Here is a 16,779-nt window from a genome sequence, read left to right on the forward strand (position 1 = left end):
CAAGCCCCATTCATTGTGCTCTCTTTTTTGCACTTTTTTGTCATCCGGCCTACTCCACTGCCCTTCCGTCAGGGAGCCTACCGGAGACGCTAGCCATCTTTTTCATTTTCATTGTGCTCTCTTTTTTGCACTTTTTTGTCATCCGGCTACTCCACTGCCCTTCCGTCAGGGAGCCTACCGGAGACGCTAGCCATATCTTTGCTTTCATTTTCATTGTGCTCTCTTTTTTGCACTTTTCTGTCACCCGGCCTACTCCACTGCCCTTCCGTCAGGGAGCCTACCGGGGACGCTAGCATATTTCCACACTATTTTACTTTATTTTAAGCTAATATTTACCTGATCTTTTCCTATATCACTACTTCTAGGGAGCACTAACAAAATCTGTGGATAAAAATATTATTACTACCGACTGCGTCATTGTCGTGACCCGATCGAGATGTCTAGTCTCGACCGTTCGCCGCAACAATACTCAGCAAACTGATTCGCACTTTGTTTTGACACGATCATTCCGAAATCTAAGGTAGCTCACTACACATTCAAAAGAAATACACTGGATCACTTTTTCTCGATATTTCATAGACCTGATCTTATCTACTACAACCTGCTGCTGCGAGTGCTCGCCAAAGTCGTCCAATAGCACCACCGGTACGTACCGAACATCGAAAACCAGAAAACCACCCAACATAGATTTCAAAGGGCAATATCCCAATAAATTAGATTCCTACTAACTAGCTCCAAATAAACTGCCATAGTCATTTTACACAAAATTACAATAAATTTATTCCACAGTGGCAATTCCGAATTACCCAGTAGCATGCCGGCCCTGCGACACAGTTCTGGGGTCTCCTGTTACTGAGCTGTTGACCGGGAGTTGTTGATCCGCCTTGAGACTAGAGAGCAAGCCCGTAAGTCTAAGATAATCTCGAGGTAATTCTATTTTTATGCAAATCTGCTTTACCACATATTTTCCAATCGTTTTAATCTTTTCAAATCATTGAGAATCATTCAAAGTCATTTTAAAAATATTTAATGGCAATGAGGCCAGAATTAATTTCCACTTATGAAGTAACAAAACTTCGTACGAATATAGTGGTAATTAACAAATTGACAACCATTGAGCCGTGAAGAAGATCCCATCCCAGGATCGAAACGTCGGCGATGAAATAAAATTGTCAACGCCATTATTCACGAACGAAAGCCTCTCCAAAAGTTGAACTACAAAACTTACAGTCGCAATTCATCCACTTCCTGGAGTAACTTCCGGAAGAATTCCTGGAGAAACTTCCGGAGGAATTCTTGAAGAAACTTCCAGAGGAATTCCTGGACGACTTTCCGGAGGTATTCTTGAAGGAACTTCTGGATGAATTCTTATAATGATTTCCTATTGGAACTTCCGGAGGTACTCGTGGAAGAACTTCTGTAAGAATTCGTGGAGGAACTTCCAGAGGAATTCCAGAAAAAAAAACATCCGAAGGAACTTCGAGAAGAATTCCCGGAAAAACTTGACCTGTTAGACCAATTAATCCAACCTCCAGTACAGATACTAGAACATCTGGTTTGGGTATATCTGAGTTACAAATCATACTTGTGGGCTCTACGGACTTGTATGGACATGACTAGTCGATTTTGGATATCTAACGAGCGCAGTTGTCATGGTAGACTAATTGAACCTTTCAAGAGACTTGGAAGCCTCCTTTCAAGAGGCTCGGAAGCCTCCTTTCAAGAGGCTCGGAAGCCTCCTTTCAAGAGGCTCGGAAGCCTCCTTTCAAGAGGCTCGGAAGCCTCCTTTCAAGAGGCTCGGAAGCCTCCTTTCAAGAGGCTCGGAAGCCTCCTTTCAAGAGGCCCGGAAGCCTCCTTTCAAGAGGCTCAGCCTCCTTTCAAGAGGCTCAGGCCTCCTTTCAAGAGGCCTGGAAGCCTCCTTCAAGAGGCTCTGGAAGCCTCCTTTCAAGAGGCCCGGAAGCCTCCTTCAAGAGGCCTGGAAGCCTCCTTTCAAGAGGCTCCGGAAGCCTCCTTTCAAGAGGCCCAGCCTCCTTCAAGAGGCCTGGAAGCCTCCTTCAAGAGGCTCAGAAGCCTCCTTCAAGAGGCCTGGAAGCCTCCTTCAAGAGGCTCCAGCCTCCTTCAAGAGGCCTCAAGCCTCCTTCAAGAGGCCTCAGCCTCCTTCAAGAGGCCTCAGAAGCCTCCTTCAAGAGGCTCAGGCCTCCTTCAAGAGGCCCAGAAGCCTCCTTCAAGAGGCCCAGAAGCCTCCTTCAAGAGGCTCAGGAAGCCTCCTTCAAGAGGCCCGGAAGCCTCCTTCAAGAGGCTCAGAAGCCTCCTTCAAGAGGCCTGGAAGCCTCCTTCAAGAGGCTCAAGCCTCCTTTCAAGAGGCCTGGAAGCCTCCTTCAAGAGGCCTCGGAAGCCTCCTTTCAAGAGGCTCAGAAGCCTCCTCAAGAGGCTCAAGCCTCCTTTCAAGAGGCTCAAGCCTCCTTTCAAGAGGCTCAGGAAGCCTCCTTTCAAGAGGCCTGGAAGCCTCCTTTCAAGAGGCTCAAGCCTCCTTCAAGAGGCCTGGAAGCCTCCTTCAAGAGGCTCGGAAGCCTCCTTCAAGAGGCTCAGCCCTCCTTTCAAGAGGCCTCAGCCTCCTTCAAGAGGCCTCAGCCTCCTTTCAAGAGGCTCAGAGCCTCCTTTCAAGAGGCCTGGAAGCCTCCTTTCAAGAGGCTCGGAAGCCTCCTTTCAAGAGGCTCGGAAGCCTCCTTTCAAGAGGCTCGGAAGCCTCCTTTCAAGAGGCTCGGAAGCCTCCTTTCAAGAGGCTCGGAAGCCTCCTTTCAAGAGGCTCGGAAGCCTCCTTTCAAGAGGCTCGGAAGCCCGGAAGCCAACATACTCAAAGGCCTTCGTTTAAGAGACGGGCCTCGTTTAAGCTTGTTCAGAACCTCTCTTCAAGATGCTTGGAAGCCTTTTTTCAAGACGCTCGGAGTTTAAAGTCCTTAAAGTCTTGTATGAAACTGGATACATAACATTAATTTTAATTGGATTGTTTCACGGAATAACGATTATTTTAGTCAATTTTTTGGAGTCATATATCCAGTTAGTTTTCACAGCCATTTTTCTTGAGCGCCATCCACAAAGTACGTTACGCTCCTAGGGGGGAGGGGGGGTTCCGAACAGCGTGACGACTCATACAAAAATGTTAGAGTTTTAATACAAATAGTGTGACGAAGGTGGGAGGGGGGTTGAAAATAGCCAAATTTTGCGTGACGTACTTTATGGATCTTCCCTTAAGAGTTACGCTTATTTTGATTCACAGGGAAAAAATAGGGGGTACTTCAATAAATGCAAAAGTTTCAAGGGGTACCTCTCAAGAAAAAGGTTGAGAACTGCTGCTATAATCAAATCCCATACATTCAAAAGTTATGCAATTCCTACATCTACTCGCGGTTATGTTCAAAACATTATCCATTTCTTTTTTTTCTTTTTTTGCATGATTGACTACTCCTTAGATGATGCTTGAATTATTGACTTTTTTTTATTGAAAAAAAAACGAATCAATTTCAGATGAGATAGCAAACTATATATCCCGGAAACGGAAAAGAAATTCACCCACGAGCAACTTTCATAATTCCATGGAAGGACGCACTTGAGGAGTGTTACAGAAGGATACAATACATAAACTTGTTTTCCATAGTAATGATATTTCGAAGAAGAAAAACTGACTCTGAATAAGCAAATCGTACTTCAGTGAAACATTAATTTTTGTGCTGAAATATCCAGCCTCCAATGGGAAGCATTCAATCTGTCTTTCGTCAACGTGAGAAGCTTTTATCTGAGTTAGTCACACTTTCCGATTTAAAGAATCAAGTGGTGTTATGATTTCGACCGAACGACACCGGGAGCCGACGAAACCAAAATCGTTCCACTGGAGAGCTGCCCTGGTTCAGCCGAGTCGAAGATAAAGACAACATGGGGTAGTGTTATTGGTCGATGTGTGATCATGCCGCTGCACTGCGGACAAGCAAGGGGGCACAGAAGTGCGAAGGTGCGGTGCAGCCTTACCACGAGCCGCTCTCAATGTGGACTCATAAGCAAATAGAATAATAAAAAGCAGCCGTGCGCCTCATCCAGCGAAGAGAGAACGAAACCAACCCATGGAAACGCTTTCAGTCACTGCGGCTTAGGCGCTGAACATTGTTTAATACACATTTTATGGTTGACTGAGTTTTATGACGTTCGGCCAGTGAGCGCAAACACTGTGTTCGTTGGTCGGCTACACACCACTTAGCAGGCAGTTGATGCAAAGAAGAGTAAGATGTTCGCTCATGTTCCTCGGTTGGGCGTTGAAGTGATTGAAGACTACAGGGATTTTGGGATTCATGATAAACAACATGCGTAGATTAGGAAGACAAAAAAGTGATGGAAATTCGCAGTCGGTAGGATTCGAACCTACGCTCCCAGAGGGAATCTGATTTCTAGTCAGACGCCTTAACCGCTCGGCCACGACTGCTCGTTGGGGACCTAACGGGAGGAAGGGATCGACGGCGGGTAGTTCCCAAAGGTGGACTATTTTGTACCACGCGTCTCCATACTGCACAAATTCACCCAAGGGCCCAGACTATTTCTAATAAACAACAATTAAAAAACCGTGGTACCAACTGCTGAACTATTTGGTGTGATAATGAATATGGTTGATTAGTAGAATAGATGATGCCATCGTAACTGGAAAATTGTAATGAGACTGTGGCTACTTGAAGCAATAATAGATGAGCATCACAGCGTCAGTTCGGAGAACCTATATCCACGGTACAGATCGCTATTGCGTCGCCACGTTTCCAAGAAGTAATAAGATGAGAAAATTTACCATTTCGCAAAAGCATACACGGCGCGCGTTAGAGAACAACAAAACAGCAACCCTGTACCACGGAATTGATTCGCCATCGTTTCGCGATAAACCGCAAACAAATCTACGTTCATGTTGAAGTAGCTCACCCACGCTGTACATACAGTGGGGGCACCCTAAAACAAATGTCGACTAAACTATCAATACACCGAAGAGCTCAAATAGGTTGCAGGGTTGAAGTGCGATATTTTTGACAATGGGAAAAGAAATAAGATTGGAGATTGGTACCGTAACAAGACGGATCTAAAAGTAGAGATAATTTTAGGGTGCTATACTATTATGTATAGTTGTGTATAGCTACACACAACAATTCTCATAGTGACAGACACGCGTATTTCTGAAATTGAAAGGAATAGGAGTGCGTCAAACAGATTCGTGAAAACATTCTCTAAAATGGATTAATTAATGTTTACTTTTCATTCATAATGTTATCACTTCCCATTCCTTATCAGATTGCTTCCACACCACACAATATGTAGTGTGGTGTGGAAGAAAGCGCAAAACTGTGACGACAAACCTCAGCGGCGAGCGCTGTTCGCTTCAGCGACTACAGTTTTGTTACTCTTTCAAACTGAACGTCCGTCCATGGTACCATCTATCGTCATCACCGCCATCGCTTACCCGTGCTGCCGTTAATGTGGTTGTAATCAATGAAACACCTATTTAGTATCCCGCATCGCGACCACAAAGCAGCAGCAGCAGCAGCCGCCCAACAAATCAAATAGCAAAAAACGCGACATGCGAGTGACGTCGAATAGGGCCTCCACCGCCACCACCGTCATCATCATCATCATCATCGTCATTACCCAAGCAGCACGCGCAACATCTTTCAAATAGGTGTTTGTTGCTAATAAATTGCATTGAAGACACTGGCAATACATCGAGTCACATTAAAGCCACTTCCCAGTTTTAGAAAATCACAATGTTTCATTTCCGTTTAAGTGGCGTCGCAATATTCTACCCATCTGACTTCTTGGTTGGTTTAAAATTCGATGTGTTTCATATCAGAAACAAAACAGATAAGTTGCAGAATTATTAACACTTCGGTTCATTGCTATTACGACAATGTTTCTGATATGTTGCAAAACACTTTGAGCTCAGCTGAGCAGTATTTTATTTTTGACAGTCCGCTGCATGTTCCGTATAAGGTACAATGAAGTTACAAAGGACTTTGTTGTTTATGTAGTGCACTGGTAGCAGAATCTCCAAATAGAATTGTTGGTGTGATGGTTATAGTAGAAGGTTGCAAATCTCAAGGTCCATGGTTCGATTCCCGGTTGGTTTTTGTGTTTTTATTTTCATTGTAGCCACAAGATGTTGCAAAAAGGCTCCACCTCTTGCGCTTTTTGTGTCACAAAGGAGTTCCAAATACGACGCGTTGTGCATAGGTCAGACCTTTAGTATGTCACACCACAGTTGTTGTTACTCACTGAGAAACAAGAGGTGTTGCTTGGGTATCAATAGAACCATCGGGTCGCGCCAATATCTGCTGAGCACGGACTGGCGATATTTTTTTCTGTTTTCATTCTCGCATGCCGTTGCCACCACCGCGCCACGTCGTTCTCGCGCTATCGCAGAACGGCAAGCACAAATCGCTCTCCCGATCGCTAGCCAGCAGCGCATGCAGTGACGACATTCATCTGACACTGACTCGTCTTGAAGCCGAGCGTCAGTCGCCATGCCCATAGCGATGTAGGGCTCTGATGCTTGGATTTGATACTTTTTTTTCGATGGTATTAGCGCAATGAATAATTTGAAAAACTATGACCAAATACAGCAGCGAAACATAAAATTGGTCCTAATTTTAATACCAGCTTTGGTGATTTTACTTGTTGATATTTTTTAAATCTTATAAGCGAAGGGTTGAATATTTCATAATAGAGAGGGACCTTCACGCGATGGAGCAGCATGGTGGCAGACTCAATGGTGAAGATTTCAGATTTCGCGTTTAATTGAAATTGATTGAAGAAAAAAGAAACATGATCAAAAACTTATGTACAAATTTTACATCTAATGACCTAATTAAAGGAAGTTGGTGAGCCAGCTTTCATAAATGACCAGTTTTGCTTTTGTATAATAACATTTTCGTATCTAAGGACAATGAAGCATAAATATAAGGTACTTTTCTGAACGATCTAGTTATCCAACATCATCAGCCTTTTAAAATCAACCCCATTCGACAGGTGAATTATTTTAATCTCACATTGCATATAAGTCATGTGACTATGTGGGACGCTGAAGAATTGCATCAATTATAAAGAAATTGCTCTTCTAGACCTGAGAAAGAGAGACAGATACTACACACGAAATCAAAATAAAATTCAAGCGACGCGCAGAATTATCAACTTTAGTTTCTCGTGTCATCGATATTTTCGTTGATTTCGTCGAAGATGGTGCGTGACTTACACGAGTTTTAGATAACGTTCCGATTGCGGGCAGTTTATATATGAAGTGTCTCGTCAAATATTACGGCCGGAGTAGTGAGAAGTGTCCAGAATATAGTTTTTCTACTTCCCCACGAAAGAAATCACCAACTTCCGCCGAATGAATCCGGATGTGAAAATCATAATCAAGTTCTCGATTATGTAGTGTAAATAAATCATTTCAAAATGTTTTTTTTATAGTTTTATCTTTCCAAAAAAAAAATATTTTTTTTATTTTAAAATTTTAAATTTGTCTGATTTTTAATTTTCTATTAATCTCAATTCTAAATTTTACAATTTTTCAATTGCTAGTTTTAATTGATCGCAAATGTCTAAATAAATTTCCAAATTTTCATTCGTATTGTCTAGTTTGTTTGAGATTCTTTAAATTTTTTATCTGCCTATTGTACCAAACTGGATATTTTTAATTTCCGTTCGGTCTTTTTTTTTTGGAACCTCGTCAATAATAACATCAAAAATGATGTTATAGAAGACATCAACGGAGGATTCATTATTACCTTCATTCTCTAAAATTTGCTTCCACTTAAATCTACTTAGCTTATGTCTTATGTAGGCATAGTTTGCTTTATGGTATTCAAGGACTTCTTCAAAGTCACATTCGCTAGGCTTTTGATACTCATGAAGGAACAAAAAGTATTCGATTGCCGTGTGGAATGTTTCATTTTTCCGTAAAGGATTCAATGATTCAGACACACAGAAATATTCTTGAATATTCGTTAGCAGAAGATCAAGATAATAGTTCTGCTGACTTTTAATGTGATTGATTTGGGTTAGTCCTAGGCTAGCAGTTCTGTCAAATATAAACGTTTGTGTTTCATTTTCACCAGCGACTGGAAGTAGAATTTGATCGTTCTCTGAATCTGGAATAAAGTCAGCGGTGGGTTGATTGAAGTCTCCGTAAACATGTACTTTGACTTCAGCTGGAAGTTCCGATAAAATTTCTTCCACAGTTTTTAAAAAGCTTTCTATAGATGTTGTTTGCGCATGTTCCGGTGGAAAATACACAGAGGAGAAAACATGGGTTTTCCTGCAATGTTAGACTTAACCCAAACATGTTCAAAGTTTTTTATATTTTTTGGTAGTTATTTTTTTCTGAATCAATACATTGAAGTTGCTTCCAAAAAGTTCTTCACTATTTACGCTTTTATCCCAGCTGGTTTTAGTTGCCAAAATAACCGAAAAGGACGAGCTTTAAATGTTATGAATTTCCTTCATTTTATCTGGGCTTTTCATGCGATTGAAATTTTTAAAGTAAATAAAAATTTCAGTCGCATTCTGTTTTAATGAAGAAATACGTTGGTTGTTAGAATATTCATCCCGTCGTTCGATAACATAGTGCTACTTTTTTCAGCCGAAGAAGGCGTTCTTACTTACGAAAATGTCCGGGGTAAGGAGAGTGGTACCTCGTTGTGCTCTCCCATATTTGCTGTAGGCGATGTGTCCACTCGCTGGACAGGTATTGTCTATATGACTGTAGATCAGCTGCAGCTTGCTCAGTTCCGTATTCATGATGAACTCGGCTGAATATTTGATGCAGATGTTCTGGTGCCGCCGGCTTTCACTGCTCGCAGTTAAAAAGGGTAGAAGTGAGTAGCGAGGCGTCTCACTACTCCCTTCGCGCTTCTCACTTTTTACAGTTACAGTTTTAATCATTGCTCACTTCTCACTGTAATAAGTGAGTAGCGAGACGTCTCACTATCTACTTCGCACTACTCAAGTGAAAAGTGGGAAGTGATACGTTCCATGAATCAATTCTCACTTCTCGCTTTTTACAGTGAGCAGTGAGAAATAAGAAGTGAGTAGTGAGACGTCTCACTTCTCACTTCGCGCTTCTCACTTTTTACAGTGAGAATTGAGAAATAAGGAGTGAGAAGTGAGACGTCTCACTACTCACTTCTGATTTCTCACTTCTCACTATAAACAATGAGAAGCGCGAAGTGAGTAGTGAAACGTCTCACTACTTATTTTTTACAGTGAGAAGTGAGAAATGTGAGCTGCGAGACGGCTCATTTCTCACTTATCACTGTAAAAAGTGAGTAGTGCGAAATGGGTAGATGGACGTTTCACTACTTATTTCACGCTTCTCATTTTATACAGTGAGAAGTGCGAAATGAGGAGTGAGAATTGAGACGTCTTACTTCTCACTCCTCATTTCTCACTTGTCACTGTCAAAAATAAGAAGTGAGTAATGAAACGAGACGTTTTACTTCTTACTTCGTACTACTCATTTTTCACAGTTGGAAATGGGAAATTATTAGTGAGAAATGAGAAGCCTCATTTTTCAAACCTTTCAAATAGCCTATTCGGTCAACTGTCCTGCTCCGCCAAATGTCCTCTTCGGCCAAATGACCTATTCAGCCAATTGATCTGTTCGACCAAATGTGCTATTCGGCCAAATGTTATTTTCCTTCAAATGTCCTATTTGGCCAAATGACCTATTCAGCCAAATAACCTATTCGGATAAGTTTCCTTTCAGCCAAATGCCTGTCAGTCTAAGAATCGATGCCCACGTAGCGTCATTTCAATACTGCGTGCAAGCGGCGTTAAAAATAACGCAGGTGTGCATCGGGCGAAAGCAGTAACGCGGTGTCGCTGTGCCGATGCACACCTGCGTTATTTTAACGCTGCGAGCACGTGGCGTTGAAAAGACGCTTCATGGGCATCGGGCCTAATGGCCTGTTTGACCAAATGGTATTTTCGGTCAAATAACTTACGGTCTAGTGCCCTTTGGTCAAATGGTATTTGGACGAGCGGTATTCGGCCAAACGGCCCTTCCCCAAAATTTCCACAAAATTAACATTTTGTTTCCATAAAAAAATAAGAATTTCCACAAATTAATCCGAAGACGAGCCAGTTCAGGGCTGAAAGTCTCCTTAATAAAGCAAATAATAATAATAAAAAAAAAAAACAAATTAATTAATAACGAGCATTTGAAAAATAAGAAAATTTCAGTGAAAAATACTTTTACGACAGGTTTTATGTTGCTTGCTTGTGATTGGTTGATTTTGCTGTTTCTGGTCGCTTGAGGTTGATTATTTTTCAATGACAACTTTTAAAAATAATTATATTTTATTCATGGGTTAATTGCTACACTCTTCTTGAGTCGGTTGAAATATTTTTTTCGAAAACTAATCAAAAGATAACGGTGCTTATTGGTGTTCAAAATCTCACATGATTTTGTGACGCAAACTGATTTGGAAATTTTCATTTTACACCCTGTCTCGCATTTTCTGGTGAGACGTTGTCTAAGGGTAAGAAAACCAGCTGCCCGTCAGAAATCTTACGCTCCTAGAAACACCACAAATTATTCTCACAAGTAATATGTCTGTACAATAAACTGTTGGCTGTCCAGAAAAGGTTCTGACAATCCTAATTGCAGTGATTTTGATATCTTCATTTGTTGAATGGCAGCATTATAAAATTTCCATAAAGAATTAGAAACTTTCCATAAAAAAAATCAGAAATTGCCAGTAAATAAACCACACTATGAGCAATAAACAAACATAAAATTTCCACTAATGCGAAATTTCCATAAACAATTGAAATTTTTCTACAAAACAAAAATAAATTAGCACTTATAAAAGCAAAAATTGCAATAATACAAGAAGATTTTTTAATAAAGAAATCAAAATGTTCCATGGAAAAAAAATACAAATGTTCCATTAATAAATCAATATGGTAATTCGCCAAATGTTGAGCGACTAATTTCTTCGCCTATTGTTTCTTATGGGAGTTCAACAATAGGCAACAAAATTACCCGTTCAACATTTGGCTGTTTCCCCTATTAGCAATAAAAAATTTAAAAAAATTCCCCGAAATAAATATTTTGCCTTTCTCGTATAGTAAGAGCATATACGAAAAGGCTATAAGATCACTTAAAAACCCAACTTTTGATAGAAGGCTCAGAGACCCGCTGACCCACTGAATTGAGGTGAGGTCTGTTATGTGTGTATGTATGTGTGCTAGACCTATGCATGTTTTCAAAACTTCAACCGGTCAAGCTAATGCTAAAATTTTCAGCTAATTCAGAATGTTTTGTGCTATTTTCAATTTAAAACAAAATTTACAAGAGATATAAACGCCAAAAATCATCGCAATAACCTCTAAATGGAAGCTTTTGGTGTGCTCTACAAGTTTTATGAACATTGCGATTCGTTTGTTCACGATTTGACCATGTTAAAGTGATTTTCAAGCTTTGACGTGCATAAAAATGCTGTTTCCTTGAATCTTGAATTTATTACAAATCATTACTCATTTACCATATTATGGAGGCCACAAGGTCGAAAATTGTTTGGCCGAATATACCATTTTTCCGAACAGACTATTAGGCCGAAATGGTCATATAACCGCATAGGTCTTCTGGCCAAAAAGGACATTTGGCCGAAAAGGACATTTACCTGAATAGAACATTTGGCTGAATAGGACATTTTGTCGGATAGGACATTTGGCTGAATAGGACATTTGGCCGATTAAGACAGTTGGCCGAATATAGGACATTTAGCCGAATAAAACATTTTGCCGAATATTACATATGGCGGAATAGGACATATAGCCGATTAAGGCCCAATACCCACGTAGCGTCTTTTCAACGCTGCGTGCACACGGCGTTAAAAGGACGCATGTGTGCATCGGGAAAAAGCGGTAATGCAGCGTCGCCGCACCGATGCATCGGCCCCAAGACATTCGGCCGAATAGGAGATTTTGCTGAAAAGGATATTTTGCTGAATACAACATTAGGCCGAATAGGACATTTGGCCGAATACGAAACTCAGTAGAATAGGACATTTGGCCAAATAGGACATTGAGTCGAATAGGACATTTGGTCGATTAGGATATTTTTTTCAGCAGTGAGCACGCTGGAAAACAACAAAACACGACACAAATTGTGCCAAAATTGCCTGTTTTGCGAATGTAATTGATATAGGAGCATATTATTAATAATGGAACAGGTACCCTATATGGAAAAATGGTCAGTTATATTCCTTTTTGCCTTTCTCATATACAAAGAATACGTTAGGACTATATGATCGCTCCAAAAATGAACTTTTTATAGAATGCCCGGAGACCCAGTGTAAAATCACAAGCGCGCCAAAGGCAGGCGCTGAAAGCAATGCAAAAATGCATGGATGACGGCCACGGCCCCCACTGGGACCGATACTGACGTTATCAATTTTTTATGCATGTTGCGATCATTATTATGTATATTTATTAAAGCGATTGTGATGCATAAGCGATTGTGAGGATTGTAAACAAATTTCGTCTTGAAATAACTTTCTCTTGTACAAATGCTAATCCTGAAAAATCTATTTTTTTTTAAAATTCGCATTTTCAATCACTAAAATTTGTTGCCGAAATAAGAAGATTTCGAAAAAATTTCACTTTTCACCGGCAACAGCCGAATCGATCAACATTTTTTGCGCCTTTTACCAAGTGTCCCCTTTGGGAAAAAAAATCAAAAACGAAAACAAAAAAATCAAAGGTTGCAGCAATGCATTTAAATGACCGCAAATGGATATGAATTGATTGAAATTTAAAATCTATTCCCCTAAAGTGCTATTTCAACCTCTCTTATGCGTTTTCTTATTTTTTTAATGCTCGAGAAAGGCACCACCAACGCTAGGTGGATTGATCTGTTTTTTCTTAACTATCGAGGTTTTCAGCCCTTGGCTGGTTCAGTGCGGTTTGATATGATTTTTCTTGCCGATCCCGCCGTCAAATTGTTGTCGTCTTATCTGTGAATTAAAAAACAACCAAGTGTCAAAAAGTGTTGTATTTGCATCGTGCTCCAATTAGCGAACGTCAAAAAGTGTTGTATTTGGAAACGTGCTCCAATTAGTAGTTAGTTTTCTGATTAGTAGTTATTCACATGTAGTGGTTATATTTGCTACCTAGTAGCACTTCAGATGATACTGAGCCAGAAAATAAATTGGAACGTAATTTTCAAGTTGAAGGAGGATTTTCAGTTATAACTCGCTAAAAAACCTGTAAAGTCATATTTTTTTTCCTTTGATACAATATGTTGAATCTCCTGTGTTAGTTCGTGTAGTGATTTTTTTTTGGTAAAATGATTTTCCTGGTAACATCGATGGTTTTTTTTGTAGTTTTATACTTACTTACTTATGGATTCTGTACATCTCAGGTGGTGCAAAGGGCCGACTTGAAAGATCTCCATCCTGAGCGTTGCCCGGCTATCGCTTTAACCTGTTGTCAGGTTAGATTTTGGTCGACTTCTTTTATTTCAATATTGAGGCTTCGCCGCCATGAGCCTCTAGGTCTGCCTCTGTTGCGATGTGCTGCTGGGTTCCAGTCTAATGCTTGTTTACAGATTTCGTTTCTGCCCCTAAGTAGAGTGTGGCCGACCCAGCCCCACTTCCGATCCCGAATTTCTGTTGCTGTCGGCTATCTGGTGACAACGACGTTGGAGCTCGTTGTTTGAGATCCAGTTGTGAGGCCACCAGGCCCGAATTATATACCGCAGGCATCTGTTAATGAACACCTGCAGCCGTTGAGTGTTCTCCACTGATACACACCATGTTTCGCTAGCGTATAACAGCACAGATTTCACGTTAGAGTTGAAAATTCGTATTTTGGTGCGTTCACTTATCTGCCTGTTTGTCCAGATATTTCTTAAACTCTCAAAGGCATCCCTTGCTTTCTTGATCCGTGCGTCTATATCGATCTTGGTACCGCCGTCTGACGCCATATGGCTACCAAGATATTGGAAGCTTTCAACATTCTCCATTGGTTTCCCGGCTACTGTGAAACTGGAAGGAGTCACCGTGTTTACATCCAACGATTTGGTTTTGTTGACGTTGATGACTAAACCTGCCGAGGAGGAGCGCTCGGCAAGGTCGTTGAGCTTACTCTGCATATCAGAGCGCCGTTGCGCGCGGAGTCAATTCGAAGTCGTTTAGGTGCTCCATAGTTATGGGCTGCCATAACAGCCCGCGGTTTGGTTCACGGTCAATCGCATCTACCAGAATCTCATCGATTATAATGAGGAACAGTAACGGTGATAGAATACATCCTTGCCTCACACCAGCTACGACCCGGATAGGGTCGGACAGGACCCCATTGTGTAGCACTCTACACGAAAAGGCCTCGTACTGTGCTCCGATGAGGCCGATGATTTTCTCAGGAACCCCCTTGCGTCTCAGGGCCCCCCACATATTCTCGTGCTTGAGACGGTCGAAAGCTTTTTCGTAGTCAATAAATACCAAGTAAAGGGACTTGGAATTTGTTGACCTGCTCCAGGATTATGCGGAGCATGACAATGTTGTCCGCACAGGATCTTCCGGCACGGAATCCGGCCTGCTGCCGCCGGAGAGTCGCATCGATCTTCTCCTGAATCCGGGCTAGGATAATTTTACACAGAACTTTGAGAACGGTACACAGCAACATAATGCCTCGCCAGTTATCGCATACTGTCAGGTCACCCTTTTTGGGCACCTTGAATAAGATACCTTGCATCCAGTCGACCGGGAAAGTTGCGGTGTCCCAGATATTACGAAATAAACGATGCAGTAGTTGAGCGGATGTCATGGGGTCAGCTTTGAGCATCTCGGCTGATATGCTCTCTAGCAGTGAGCTTCGGTATTGCCGCGTTTTATACGTCGGATCCTAAGATGCCGAGGTGGTGATGGCCTGGCTGGCACTTGAAAAAGTTGTTCGAAGTGCTCGAACCAGCGTTTAAGCTGGTCAGTTGGGTCGGTCAATAACTGATCATTCGCGTCTTTCACAGGCATCGTTGCATTCATCTTCGCCCCGCTTAAGCGTCGTGAGATATCGTAGAGGAGGCGAATGTCCCAGGTTGCGGCGACTCTCTCTCCTTCGTCGGCCAGAGAGTCTGCCCACGCTCGCTTGTCCCGTCGACATGAGCGTTTTACTTCCTTCTCAAGAGCCGCGTTTCGTTGACGGGCTAAGACTTTGGCTCCTCTGGTTTTCAATCGCTCTATAGCGGCTTTAGCTTTTCTTCGCTCCTCTATCTTTCTCCAGGTCTCATCGGTGATCCATTGTTTCCTCTGGGTGCGTAGTTCGCCCAGATTGTTCTCGGTGGTGGCGATGAAGGCATTCTTGATGGCGGTCCATTGGTCTTCCACGCTGCCACCTTCCGGAATATCTGCAGCACGCGTCTCCAGTTTTGATGTAGGACTTACGTCTCTCTTTACTATACCGGGTGTCATTTCAAAATATTCAATCGACCGCGTTACGCTGTGTTGAAAGATTTTAAACGGTAATAGCGTTCGTCTCAGTGGACGAATTTGTGCGGTAAGCCCCTCAATCGACAGATTTCAAGTATGCCTTACATGTCCATGCTTGATGAGACCCGAAAAACTTGTTTCAATAGGCATGAAACTGTTTTCAATGAAAAACATTGAGATCAAGGGAACCTATAAATATGGGTACCGCATAATTCTTGCATCATTCCATTACCACGTCCTGATTGGTGCAGACACCAGCGAATGAGCAGCCGCTGGGTCTGCCGAGAAGCCATAAAATAGCGCAACGGGATTTTTTCCTTTCATTCTGACCGGGACAAGCGATGCAACCGCATCATCGATTGAACAGCACTCACACCTTTTAGCAGGGAATGAAGTCTGCACCGACCGCTTTTTCGGCTCGACACCATCGAAGCGACCATCATCAGCCGAAACCTAGCCAGTACATCAGCAGTCCACCCTACAGACCCGACAAAGCAGCAATGCTGAGCAGATACCGGCAGCAGCAGCAGCAGAGTCGAGCCGAGACAGGCCGGCATCGGTGCTGAGCCGAGACAGGCTGAAGAAAAGCAACATGATGCAGCATGTATGTCCAAAAAACAAACGGTTCTTTAGAGAGCCAGTAATAGAGATCAATATCAATGCCCTTCGGGATAGAAATTGTACTTGGGTGCCAAATCCAATATTCTAGAGATAAAATTTTATGCGTGATTTTCATAAATAGCGTCAAAACTAACAGTGTATAATTTTTCTGATTTAACCGCGAAGTGGACGAAGGACTTCGCTTGACCATGCCTTTAAAGATTCATAAGATGTCCAAATCTCTCACATAATCTTATTTGGATAAAAAAACATTAATAAACTATCAATCGATTTTTCATCAAATGTTGGAGTTTTTGGCATTGATAAAAAAATATCTAGATAAACATTGTTTGATACTGACCGCACACAAAGCGAACGTGACTGAATGATCGTCCCATGTTACCAATTCTAAATCTTATCACCCGAAATCCCATGTCCGGGTGTTTCCTTCTTTCTACTACTAACAATGTTGTCTCAGAAAAGAACACGTACTTCCCACCTGAACTGCAATTCTAAGCTCGCTTGCCCGGCTTATTGGCCTGTATCTAGCGAAAAGTCCCGTTAGGAAATAGACGCCAGCAGCGAGCAACAAGCGTAAAAAAAAGAAGCCCTTCTCGAACGCGTTGATGATGATGACGCTTTGGCTGACAAAGAAGCGGGATACAAGACA

At 41.9% G+C, this 16,779-nt stretch overlaps 1 non-coding gene across 1 annotated transcript; it reads right to left on the reverse strand.

Moving 5' to 3' along the window:
- Positions 1-4,389: 4,389 nt before the first annotated feature.
- Trnas-aga (transfer RNA serine (anticodon AGA)) lies at positions 4,390-4,471 on the reverse strand. Its single transcript has one exon. It is a non-coding gene; the product is annotated as a tRNA-Ser (tRNA).
- Positions 4,472-16,779: the final 12,308 nt, after the last annotated feature.

Source organism: Armigeres subalbatus, chromosome 3 (genome assembly GCF_024139115.2).
Source record: "Armigeres subalbatus isolate Guangzhou_Male chromosome 3, GZ_Asu_2, whole genome shotgun sequence".
NCBI classification, from domain to species: domain Eukaryota; kingdom Metazoa; phylum Arthropoda; class Insecta; order Diptera; family Culicidae; genus Armigeres; species Armigeres subalbatus.